The sequence below is a fragment of the Aquila chrysaetos genome, chromosome 5, assembly GCF_900496995.4.
Source record: "Aquila chrysaetos chrysaetos chromosome 5, bAquChr1.4, whole genome shotgun sequence".
NCBI lineage: Eukaryota > Metazoa > Chordata > Aves > Accipitriformes > Accipitridae > Aquila > Aquila chrysaetos.
In genome coordinates, this window is record NC_044008.1 from 52584606 (window position 1) to 52598200 (window position 13595).

The following is a 13595-nucleotide window of genomic DNA, read 5'->3' on the forward strand; positions in this document are numbered from 1 at the left end:
CTGGGACATGACCATACCTAGCACCTTCTTCAGCACAGACATTTCTTAAACGGCTAGCAGCAGTCAATTGGTATTGAAATGTAGAAAAAAGAGTACTTCGCCAATACAGCTTACAGTACAGAGACTGGTTTACATTTGCCAGTGTGCCAATAGCAAGTCCTTAGTCTCTTCTGGGTTTGCTTTTAAGATGAAGAGAAAATCTAAAGCCCAAAGCATAGCCCTATACCGGGAGTACAAGTAGTTACACTCCAGTTAGACAAGACTGTCTGAGCCTGGTGTGCTCCCTGAAGCGTTTAACCGAGATTTGGGAGAGCAAGGCAACCACAGGGGGAATGGCTGGACAACCCAGGGCGCTGCTTTCTTTCCCTCTCTGTCACAGTCTGGGATTCTCTCCTAGGTTAAAGACAAATACCAAAACTTTCTGCATCATTAAATAGCACTTAGCAATACGTAGCCTGCAGATTGCTATTTTTATCAAGTACTCTGTATTTGCACTTCCTCTGAAATCTCAGTAGGGTATCAATATTGCTGAAGTTGGCTTCTGCGGCCAGCATGCACGCAGGCTATGCCTGGAAAGATGCATCTTTGAGTTGGCAGTGGTTACCAGTGAGTGATTGATAATGGGCAAACTTCTTGTTCAGCTAAACGGGTTTTGGCACAGGATCACTTGAAATATAAAAACAACCAAAAAAATCAGTCTGTTGAATAGCATCCACCCATACCAGATGTGCTGACTGGAGAACATGCCAAATTCTTCAAAGCAGTACACTTGACAGCAGTCCTAGGAAGAAGTGATTTTTTTTCCCCCGATATATTTACAAAGAGAAAAGTAACTGTGGAGTGGGATGGATAAGATAAAATATTTTTGTGAATATTGGTCTAAATTTTTTAATGAGTTTCCCTCTGCTACGTTGAATTTCCAGTGGGCATGGGAACAACCGGCTTTTGCTGGCACAAATGCCTCTGAGAAATAAACCCCCCACATTGCACATTTGAGCATTTGTAAAATGGACTTTTAAGACCATGTACAAAAACACTGATGATTGAAGCGATCGCAGGCTAATCCATCTGAGAAGAAACTTTAGGTTTGTTTAACCAACTGAAGCAGACCCGGAACAATTTGATTATTTATATTCACGATGAGTATTTTTACGAAAGAGCCTTCACTTGGACTTTTCAGTTTGGATCTTTTTGAATGCATTGTTAACCACGAGCAAAAGGGGCAAGATTCGGACACTTCTCAGGCAGTAGCACAGACAAGCTTCCTTTCTGGAGTGAACCTACACAAAAGCACAGGTGCAACTGATTTTAGGTCAAAAGTGGGGGAAAAAAATAATCAGGGGCTGCTTTTCGATTGCAGCCCCTAGGAGGGAGCGAGCATCTTGCAGAGTGCTGGAAGGCTGCGCAGATGGAGTCAGTGCGGCTCACATTTATCTGCGCTCAGCCATTGCTCCGGCTGCTGAGGCACCAGTTCTTCTTGATCTGACAGGTGAAGGCAGCAGCAAGTGTGACAGGTAACCACCTGTCTACTTTGCAAGATTTCCTCGACCACAGCTCAACAACAGGCTGTGTGGGATCTTGGGTCAAAGCTGGAGACATATTTGTTCCGTGTGAGCTCTTGGGAAGGTGCTACCTTCCATACCGAGTTCCAGAGAGGAGAAGGTATTTCCAAGCTGTGCAAAGTACGTGCTGATTTCTTGCACGTTCAGGTGAATTTTCGGTGCAATCTGTCTCTCTGTTGGTTACTGGCTTATCCCCAAGTCTTACCCATCAAGGTTTTCTACAGGAAAATCAAAATAACCTTCCCATGAGAGTTAAAACCTGAAGGAAGATATTTCACCACCAGCGATGCTCCGCGATGGAGGGTGGCACAGCCCTGCCTCCCTGCTGTCTTTAGCCTTCACACCATTTCCACGCCTGTGACCTGACCAAACGCCCACTGAAGCCAGAGGAGACTTTCCAGTCGTATCGATGGATGTCAGATTGTGCTCACTGGCACTTAGGTAATACGTTAAACAGTCTTCAGATTTCTTGTGGTCACCAAGGAATTCACAAATGCCTTAGCTTTTACCGCCCTGAGTAATTATTTATTGGGATGGCCTTTTTATAGAATCCCCTTAAAATGTCCATCCAGATTTTAAGGCCAGCAGAGACTATTAGCTCATCAGTCTGCGGAATAACGTAGCCCATAGCATTTCACTCAATAAACACTGTGTTTAGCTCAGCAGTTAGCATTTGATTAAAAACTATCTTCCAGAAAAGCCTGCAGTCTCCACCAAAGACATCAAGGAATGAAGAAACTATCATTGTCTTCAGTGGTTTGTCTAGTGCTTGATCCCCTCTTGGGTTTAAAAGTGAAATGTGTTTACTGCAAAATACCCCCACGCCTTTGAACGCCTCTGGACACTCAGCTGGGGAGTACCAACATCTGAAGTCCCCGTCCATGCATGCATCCCCCACAGCATCAACCCGGTACGTCTTGAAGAGAAATCCCTGGCACTGTCCTACAGGATGGAGCTATTCATCCTAATTGTGGCCTTGCAGTCTGGAAAACGAAGGCAGAGTCTTTGCAAATCATTGTTGAGTGAAAGGACAAGTTCTCACTTCTGCAAGGTGAGCCCAAGGAAAGCAACCAACACTGCTATAGAGAGGTTTAATTCTGACTCTTTTTTCAGCAGATCCAAAGTTGCACCTTTTTGCCTTTTGCTCTCTCAATATTGCTTCCTTGCTTGTTCTAAGCTCCAGTTTCCCACCTCCTCTGTCAGTTTTGCTCCAGGAAACAGTATCTCGTTGTGGGAGTAGTCCTAGGTCCAGCTTGTTCATGTCTGATGGTGAGCAGGATTTCACCTCCACTTAACCTTGGGCTTCATTGGCCCTGCTCTTATTTATATCCATTTCCTGGATCTTCACTGTGGGAATAAGAATCACGTATCAACCAGATGCTCCAAGGCATTCACAGATTAAGCAGTATGTTCTGGCTGAGCCCATGCAAAGCGGAGAGTCAAAAAGGAAGGCAACTGCTGTGCGGGGGCCAAGGTCAGCTTCCCTGGGAGGGGACCTTCTCCTGACCTCCCACATACCAGGCCTGTGCAGGGTGATTTATGGAAGCACTAAAGGAGCTCTTTCACATATTTTGTCCCAAATCTCTGAATTGTTCACTGCTCTTAGTATCCTTTCCTCTCAGCTGTGTTGGTCTGCCTTAAAATCCTTTGAAGGGATGTACGGTTTTCTGCTCCAAGAGTGGAGACTAGGTCAGAACATCTCTATGGATAAGTCATTTCTTGCTGGCTTCTTTAGGCCACCTCGTACCTCAATGTGGTGCAAAGTTCACTGGTTGCAACCCAAAGATCCAGGCAGCAGCACACATCAGGTTTTGTCTTCGGGCTTGGCTGGGGTTAAATCACTCACTTCATTTGAAATTGTCAGCAAAAAGCCTATCGATCTCAGCAGCCCTGGGATTTCTGCAGTAGCTGGTAAGGCCAGAGCGGGCGGTGTGACACCATCTGACTGCCGTTAGAGAATCAGGGAACAGTGTCTTCACATATTCCCATTCTCTTGTATTCCTTCCCCCTGTGTCACAGCCCTCTTATGGGTCACTGGGTCATTCACATAAGGTATTGCACGATATAATAAGATGCATCATAACAAGATGTCTTTATTAGCCAGAAAGTCGTGCTTCCCCATGCTGGGAAAAATAGCAGTTGAAAGACAGATGACCCATATGGATCACAGTAACTTAAATTAGATTATGAAGACAGTAAACTGCTTGTGACATATCTTGTACAAGGCTCTTTAACCACAACAAATAGATTGAAACCTTTCTAGCATTTAATCTTTTCTCCCATTGACTATGGGCAGATCGTAGAGAAAAAGAATCTCACTTCCTTCTGTATCTCTGTTGAATTTAATTAGGTTTGCAAGGTTCGCTCCCTGGGTGAGTTACTCTAAGTCCTTACACTTTCCCTGTGATGTCTAGGGGATTATACACACGTTGAAGCCTAGCTCTTCCATAATTGCTTTATCAAGGGGGACCGTGTAGAACCACATTTTAAATGGCAGTTTTGACACAATTTGTTTAGCACATGGGAAAGATGTAATACTTAAATCTTAATATAATAAGATATAATATTTAACTCACTCTTCTGCTCAATACCAGGGAAGACCCATGAGGTGTGTCCTATCTGACCTGCTTGTGCGCATCAAATCCAGGATGACTCGGGATGGTCTCACCAGGAGATACAGAGAGAAGTCCAAGGAGCAGCACCCCAGGGAAGGCACAGCACCACAGCACGTGCCTCATGCCGAGAAGCTGCGTCTCTTCACAGCTGGGCTTGAGCTCAGCAGGGTTGCGCAGAGCAAGAAGATATCAAGAACCAGTCAAGCACGACTCCTGACGCCAACTTCTGGGCAAGAAGTTTAAAGATCAGGGCTGTACGTGCTCTGCTGAGCAAAGCACCTCACAGGCAATGCTGCCCTGCACTCTGTTTTCAGCTCCCAGCTGAAGCTTGGAAGAACGGAGATGCAGCTACTGCCTCCCACCTCTGCATAGGGAGGGAACAGGGCTCATGCTGCACTCCCCTCTCACCACTATCTGAGCTGCCCTTGAGATGTTTTTTGAGATGGTTTCTCCCATTGCCACCTTTGAACATTTGCAAATAGCCCAGCCAGAACTTGCCCCTGAATTTGCAAGACAAAATATCTTTGCATTTAACACTTGGGCAGAGAGCCAGAAAAGATGGTATGGGAGACCTTATTCTTTCAGCATCAGTACTGTAAACTTCTTTGCCACCAAGTATTACTAAAGGTCAAGATCTAAAAAGAGTTTTTAAAGTCTCTTATAGACAATGATACTATCTAGACTTGGAGTGCTAAGCATCAGAAGCATAGATGAGTTTTGGGAAGGTATCCAAAGATAGAGAGGGTAGAGGCAGATACCTTTTGGGAAGTATCCAAAGGCAGAGAGGTACAAAAGCAGCGATGGGAAAAGTTTAATTTCTGCCAGTAACTGGTTGGTCTGGTTTTGCTCTTTCATGGCTTACTCTGACTTCGTTTTGGAGGCACCATGATGGGTTTTTTTCTTAAATAAAAATTAAGCCATGACAATGCATTTCTGCAGTGCTCCCTAAAGTGTCTGCTGCTGGCCCTCCTGGTGACAAGGTCTTGCATTGGAGGGATCCTTTTGATCCAAACTGTTATGGCTGTGCCCCTGCTCCAGTGCTCCAGCAGGGCATGCCAGACTCTGCATCGAAGGATAAGAAGGTAATTGATCCCAGAGAGGAAAAGAAAGAGCCTGTGGCGAGAGACAGACGCACAAACTGGAAGAATGCAACGTTTATGCTTTTACCTAAATCAATAGTAACTACAAGAAGCTGCTGTAGCTGCGGGCTCTTCGTTAGACTGTGGGTGAGTCTCAGATCTGGCGAGGGGTTTGGCTATTCTTGTGTGCAAGAAAGTACCTGCAAACTGTGCATGAAAGGGGGAGCCAGGTGGAGAAAAACAAAGCCACCAAGAATTAGCTATGCTTGCAAATAGGCACAAGGGGTAGTGGGCAATCTTCCTGCCCCGAGGACATGCCATTTTGGAGGTGTCACTATGTAGGCTGAGACCCATGAACTCATTTCACATGAGACAGTAAACAGATGTTTTTCAGGACCAGCTTTCCTGACCTAGGCTGGATTTGAAGAGGCAGATCAGACATCCACCAGTTCCCCGAGCATCCTGTCCACCTGGAGATCATTTATTTTGGCTCCAGTGGCAAGTAGCAATATGTGAATTTATCATGGTCAGATAAACACTAATAAAAAGTCCCATGTTGGAGCAATAGTGATTTTTCTGTCAAACCCACACTGAATAAAAGATAAACAGCGAAATTTCATTTTCTGCTCTGGAGCTGGAAGGACTAAGGTGTAGAAACACAACAAAAACAAACAACATGAATTCTTTGCAAATAGCTTCCTCTCTTCTAATTGCATTTCCCATCTAACTTCACTTTTGGTATGGCTTGTGGAGGTAACAGCTATTGATCTACAACTATTTTGACAAGGAGAGGTGCTGCAGAAACAGCAGAAATCTCATCAGGTCATTGTCAGCTAATCTGGCCACGCAGTAAGGGAGCAAACAATTAACACCAGGCAGTAGCTGCTGGGCTCATCATTATCCAGCAAGTATAAGGTCCTCTGAGGACTTGAATTCGCATTTGGGTCCAGCTCATAATATAAAAGCCACACCTGAGTAATGTGCGCCTGCAGAGCTGATTTCACAGAGTACAGAAATACAAGCACAGGAGCTGCAAACATGTTTTCCATTGACTGGAGCGTACAACGTCTTATTTATCATGACTCAATTGATGGCTAAACTCACCCAGCAAACTCATAAAAGCATTAGTTTGTATTTGTTGTTCACATTCAGAGACATTATACATCAAAAAGGTCAATGCTTCCCAACTAATTCAATTATAACACAGCCATCTATCATACTAGTTCAGTTAATACCATGTTAGCTTGCAGTTTTTGGAGAATGATAAAAGTTGGAGTGTCCATACAGGGTATTCCACTTCAATGACAAACCTCTTTGTGATAACAGAGCTCATTGCAAGCCTTTCTGCAGCCATTCTTTGCCAAACGCTTCGTATAATGTCTGAACTACTAGTTTTTGCAAGTGGCACGGTGGTTAAATGCATTGAGAGACAGTGCTGCAGTCTGAAAGCCATGCTACCTATACAGAGCTTGAAAAATGAGAGTCCCCGAGGATGTTTTATTTGCTTGCATTTGTTATTAAAGGGATGGTGACGGGGATTCATTTGTTGGTCTTTTTTCAACAGATTTCATCAAGAAAGAACCAGCGCCCTCCCTGCACCGGTTTGGAAATCTGGATGTAAGATAGCTACAAGGCAAGGATTTATTTAATAAATCTGTGCAATCAGATAGAATAAGAAAATATGATATTACAATTTTTTTGGAAGTGTAGACAAGCAATCTGGACAACTACAGGCTCTTTAGTCTGATTTCACAAGCAAGGAAGGCTTTTTAATACATGTTGAAGGAAAGGGCTCTGGAAGCAAATGGTGGCAGGAAAAAATGCACCAAGATAAATCACACCAGCTATGCCATTATCTTTCTCTGATAAAAATCCTCATTTTTTCTAAAGCAGCACATATAACCTATCTGGACTTCAGCAGAACACCTGACATGGAAAATTATGTTCATTGGAAATTATTTGGATTAATTCACAACTGGTAGCTAGTTCCTCACCCACCCTGTAGGAGAGATACTGGCATACCATTTTGAAAGGAGAATGAGCAGGCTGGGTAGAGGTTACCAGAGGAATTCCTCCAGGACTGGGGCCCATTTTGGTTACTATCTTCATTAATTACCCCTGCACAGAGCAGAAAGGCACTAATGCCGTCAGCGGCATTAGACAGAAAGCTGGGAAGCATTCTTAGATAAAACCTGTGACTATTGCACAGAAGGAGAGGCAGAGGGATGGTTCTAACACAAACAGAAATAAATTTATGATTCTGTACTTAAGGACCAGCAAGAATATCTGTGAGCACCTGGAAGCCTATCAGCTAGGAGCAAGGGGAAAAGAGAAGCGTCAGTCTAGCACAGGATGGTCATGAGGGTTTGACATGCTGTAGCCATAGAAAAGCAAAGATAACGTGATGAGTAGCTCTGCACACAGGTACTGCGGAGAGGTGTTGACACGTTTACAGGACACAGACCAGGATGAGCATCATTGGGAAGGATGAGCACAACCTCACTGGGAATACCCTGCCCCGTGTGGTCTCCTGTGCTCAGCAATGTCCAATTCAGAGCAAGGAGTAACTGGGATGAGCCCGTGTTGTAAGAGGAGACTGTACAAGCTGCTTCATTTAGCCTTGCAAAATGAAGCCTGAGAGGGTCTGTGGTTATTTTCTATAAATACATCAAGGGGGTAAACACAAGGGAGAGAGAAGAGCTATTTAAGCTGAGGAAGAATATTGGCACAAGAACAAATAGATGTAAATTGATGAAGAATAAATTTAGACTAAAAAAAAATTCTCCAGAGACGTGAATTTTTGGAATAGCCACATAGACAAGAAGAATAAACTTTCCCTCTCTCCCCCCAGCCTTGCTCAGTTACTGAGCAGGGTTGTATGGCCCATTTGGGTGGGATGACAGCACGCTGCTCTCAAGCCATCCTCCAAGGTCTAAGCTCTCATGCCAAGCAGAGGCAAGACTTGCTAATTGCCATCTCTGGTATCATGGAGGTCTCCAAGCCTCCATTCAACCCATACCATCTGCAAAGTTTCCAAGAGTTTCATACTTTCTTTTTTTAAATGTTGAGGTTTTCACCAAGGCTGTGGTTTCCTGGTCGTGGGCCAGTGGCCAGGAGGACCATGGAGCATCCTGCCCTGTATACGGACATCTGTGTGGCAGCGCAGAGAAGTGGCACAAATGCAACCAAAACCGCACATGCTGCAGACAGGGAGGTACAGCTGATTTCTAGCCAGACCAGTCACCAGGTGCCTGTTTGTTGTTCCAGCTGATGGAAAAGCAAGGCCAATGGCAGGGAAAATGCAGCACCTCCCTGGCAGAGCCTGCAGCTGGGCTGCTTTAAAGCAATCAAAGCTTCAGCCTTGGTAAGCGGGCAATGCATTTCTCCCTTGTTTCAGCTCTCAGAAAGACTGGAGGTCTAGATGCTGCATGAAAGGAGGGCCAGGAGGAGGTGAGGAGGACAAGAATCGCAGTAACAAGGTTGGCACTACCAGGTAAAGTCCCCAGTCCTCTCACCAGACATACCCTGCAGAGCTCAGTGGGGCTTGGCACATCCTATGCTAGGGCAGAGAATGGTCGAGCCAGCTCAGTTGTGCTGCCCACAGCCTTTCTATGGGACCACAGAGGGAATGTGTCTCTGGGATGCCCAGAGAAGACCAATGGACCAAGGGAGCCACCTCCTCCTCTGCCCATGTCCTGCTCTATCGAGGTGACAAAGAGACCTGTTGACATCCATACAGACACCCAGGTCCCCTCCATCACTGCAGGACCAACCTGCTGATTGCTGCCCTGTGCCTCTGCTGACCGAGGTGTGTACCCAAAGGGAGCAAGGCTTAGCAAGAAGGGTTCGTACAAAGAAGAGCTCAGAATTATGGGATGTTTAACGTTAATGGGGATCAGAGACCATAATGCTGGACTCAGTCCTTATGCTAGTGGTAGAGCAGGCTTTTAAATCACACAAAAAATCATTATCCATACTTATACAGTAGCATTATTAAGAGACTCGCAAAATACAATACCTAATCATAGTTAATGTACCGTGATACTAACAGTGTGTGGGAAACTGAGGCGCAGAAAGTCAATGTCACAACTCATCAGTACTTCGATCATCCCTTCTCAGTTGAATTATCCCGCTCTAGCCTTGCAAGAGGCCTAAAAATCATTGCTGTCAAGGTCAGAGAGATAAGCACCAATGCCAGGAACGGTTTTTCCTAGCTCTGTAGTGCCTTGCTCAAGTCACGGCCATGGCCTCCCTCCCCGCAGAGAGGCACAGCAGCCCAGGAAGTCATTTTGTCACGCCGAACCTTTCAGTGCAGCACATTCACACTCACTGGTTGGATGGTCTTTCTCTGTCAGGCAATACGTTTTAGCATCTTCTCCGAGCAGTTTTTTCTCAGGGCAAATACATCATTTTCTCAAGTATTTTTACATTATCACAGCAGAGCTGATCTGATGACACACAACTAATGTGGGACTTTGCTTTTACATTTTGTTGCAGTCTACAATGAAATTACATGGAGGGCTCCTGAGACGTATGCATTTTAAGTCCTTGCATATCACACTGGAGAGTGCCAACTGACCTAGCAATGAACGAGTCAAATTCAGAAGCAGAGACTTAAGTGTATACTGGTATTTCAATGAGTGGGGCAATAGCACCATAATTCTCATTACTCTTGCTTTGAGTCACGCATGAGAACTCTCCTGCAGACCCAAATGACCTCATATATCCCTCAAGTACAAAGAGGAAATGCAGTCCTCTCCTCTGGACATCAACTACCAATTTGTGTGTTGCTTCTTACTGTTCAGATCATATTGTGTGCTGATATTATCACTTTTGCCATTAAGTTTATTGTTTTTATTTATACCAGCTGGAGTAATTCTTTTTAACAGAGACTATCACTGTTCTTTATAAATCTTACCACAAGGATAAATCAAGAGTAACATATATTTTTTGCTAGTCTATGAATCCATAATTGGCATTTACTCTCTGATGGTTTACACAGATGAGGATCTTTCTCAATTTCTACACACAGAGAAAAAAAAACATACGCTTCTCCAGAAAACCCAGTGAATTTTGAATTGAAACCTTCCAGATTTTGTGTGCATGAGGGCTGATTTTATTTGCACATTGAACTGCTAGATCTTAAAACATGTTTTGTTCTATATAAAGGAAACCTTCAGAAAAAATAATTAATAGTGTATTTGCTCAAAAGCTCTTCTGGCTCTGGGAACTTTCTGAAACATGACGTACCTAATGCAGCTGGGTACCTCTTACACTTGTTGGGGGACTGCAGATTGAAGGATGCTACATGACATGGGGTACAGGGGTTCCCAGGACCTCAGAGCCCACATACCCCCCCCATTTCCAAGTACCAACCCTGAAACCCTAACTGGGGCACGACTCAGTGATGGCTCCAACTGGGACAATGGCCACCAGGGCTTGGGCGAAATGGCAGCAAAGGCAGCCTCACACACCCAAGCCCTTGCTTTTTATTCTGGTGGACTGTAAGTCTTCCTGGTGTGCTAGTGCTTTAGGAGAAGAAAAACATAAAGGACCTTATTTTAATCTGAATCCATAGCAGGGAAAACAAGGTTTCATGAGTGCGATACTGTTTGTGGGAATATTGTAGCTTCTTCATCTTCCCCTAGCATGATATAAAGGTTCTATTAAAAGGGAAACTATCAGTTTCTTAAAGAAAAAAAAAATGCCCTTTCAAAATGAATACATGTCAGTCCAAACTGATAGCTTAAATTAAATATTAAAGATTAAAAAAAATAATAAACCCCCTGAACCAGAGTTTGATTTATACAGTACTGTTCCTTCAGAGAGGATTTGTGGAAGCAAGAACTCGCTCTGTGTTGTTCTTTGTAAAAGAAAAAGAACAAAATCAATTTTTATAAAGCAAGATTATTTTAGGAGTCAAGATACGCCAGCTGTATCTGGGACATCTGTTTTTCTCTCCCCCATCCTTTCTCTTATAAAGCAGTGACTTCAGAAAAGACTGAAAAGGTGCCCAGAGCCTGCCCCAAACGAGGTTATTACTGCTTTTCTCAATGTGATTAAGCTTGTCTTCATTGCAATCTCACCCATTTTCAGCTAACCTGAGCAGCAGAAGCACAGCTCTTTTCCCCAGACCCAAGTTTACTGCGGTCAGCAGCATCCCTGGTCCCACTGGGTGGTCTTTCACGCTCTCCTCTTTTGACTGCTCTCCTCGGGCCGGTAGGACACCATTGGGCGCATGGGCACCCAGCATGCAAAAATCACCATTTTCCCCAGGGGGCCCTGCTGTGTACGGGAACAGCACTGGCAGCACTTGTTAACAAAGCCAAAATGCTTAATTATTTCTCCAGCAAGCCCTGGACTCCTGAACAGGTGATTACAAGGTGATGTTTAGTTCCAGAAACCACACAGGCATGGACAAGTCTTACCAGATTTTGGGGTCCTTAATCTCCCAGGCTCTTCTGAAAGGAATATTCACAGCATCTAGCAGTGTTACACTGGCTTTTGCAAAACATCCCCATCTTTCAGGAGCACGTGCCAAGCCATAGCCCAGGAGACAGCAAATGTTAAAAGCCCCTTATGCACAGCCAGTGTTTTACATCTTGGGGGTGGCCTGGCACCAAGTCTTCAGCTGCCCAAAGCAACCCAGATCCACTGGATCTGATGGACAAACTCAGACCTAAACCAGGTGAGGAGGTGACCCTGGTGCCTGGGAGCAGGTAGGAACAGATGAGTGAGGGAAGCTGGTGTGGGGCTGCAAAAGGCAGCGTAGGGCATGGGAGAGCTTAAAAGACATGCCTTGCTCCCTTGTGGTGGACACAAGCTGCCCGCGGCGATGGAAGGGTTAATCAAACGACAGCTCCCATGCGGGCCTGTCTCACAAAGGCTGTCTTTCACAAGTTGAAAAAATGAGAAAACAGCTGCTAAAGAGAGAGAAAAGATGCCGTATGGAAGCGGCATTAGAGAACTCCTCTGGGCTTGCAATAAGTCACTGGAGCAAGTTTGTTCTTAAATGTGTCTGAAATGCCTCCAAAGAGAAACATGTTATTTTGGAGAAGGATGTTTTTATACAGAGCATAAAAGAGATTAGTTGCCAATAGAAGAGCACAGCAGAAGAAAATACTGAAAAACAACCCAAGACTGTATCAGTGGTTATCACGCAGGTCAGCCCTCAATGTTAGAGTCTTGTTAATGCTGCCATGCATTAATTTAAACATATTAAAAACTCAAATGGACTAAGGAAACCCACATAAGCATAATGAAATCAGTTCCTTCACCTGCCCCCAGGCAATTTAGAGAACAAATTTCCTCTCCTCCCATCCTGCATCTGCAGCCACTTGTACAAGTGAAGTGAGTTTGCATCAAGATTTCAAATATCTGGAAAACCCAGAAAAACATTCAGATCAAGTTGGATTTGGCTCCGTGACTTCAAACAGAAAATGCAAATCCCGTCACGTGTTGCACATTCACAGCAGGATAGAGACAGAGCAAGGGAACTGCTGGGACCTTTGGTAGAGCAACTGGCACAAAACTTGGCCTGGCTTTCTACCAAATGCCCATGCTTTCTCTGAGTTCAGAAAGAGAAAGGCTGAAAGGCTGTCCTTACTTGTTACTGTTTTCTCCACGTTTATTTTCTCTCCAGAAAATGCTAAAATGCTTATCCAGCTGCTGGTTTTTAATGCCGTCTACTCCAAAGGGACTGGAACTATTTTACAACTCTTTTGGAATTTTTTTTTTTTCCTGAAAAAAACAAAAACAAAAACAAAAACAACAAAAAAACCCTGAAAGAAAACTGAGGATCTGGATAACTAGGTAAACTTCAACTTGAAGTTATCCGAAGTGCTGTTAGGCAAAACAAAGGGATTTTATTAAAGCAGAGATGTGCCTCTTGCCATATGTTACTATATGCCTTCCTGAATGCTCACAGATGCGGATGCTAAGGCTACGGGAAGTTTATCAGGGATCCAGCCTACTCAGTGCTGGGCAAAATAGCCCTTAAAAACAAACAAAAAAAACCAACAAAACCAAAAACCCCCCACTCAGAAACCTTGAGTCTTCCTAGGCAAACCAGCCCAAAGCTTTACCCAACTCTATGTCACCCAATGAACCCAAAACCTTTAAATCTTGCAGAAAACCCATCAGCCTCAAGTCACAGCCTTCAAGAGACAGAATCCCCTGGCTTTTAAAGGTTAATTTCTAGGCACATTGGAAGATACTTTATGTGTATGGCTTGGTTGGCTCCATTATTAATTTAGCAGGTTACAAAACTCTTGGTACATTCTCACCATGCTCTGCACTGGGACATTAAGCTGTGGGAATTTTCCTCTCAACATTGGCAT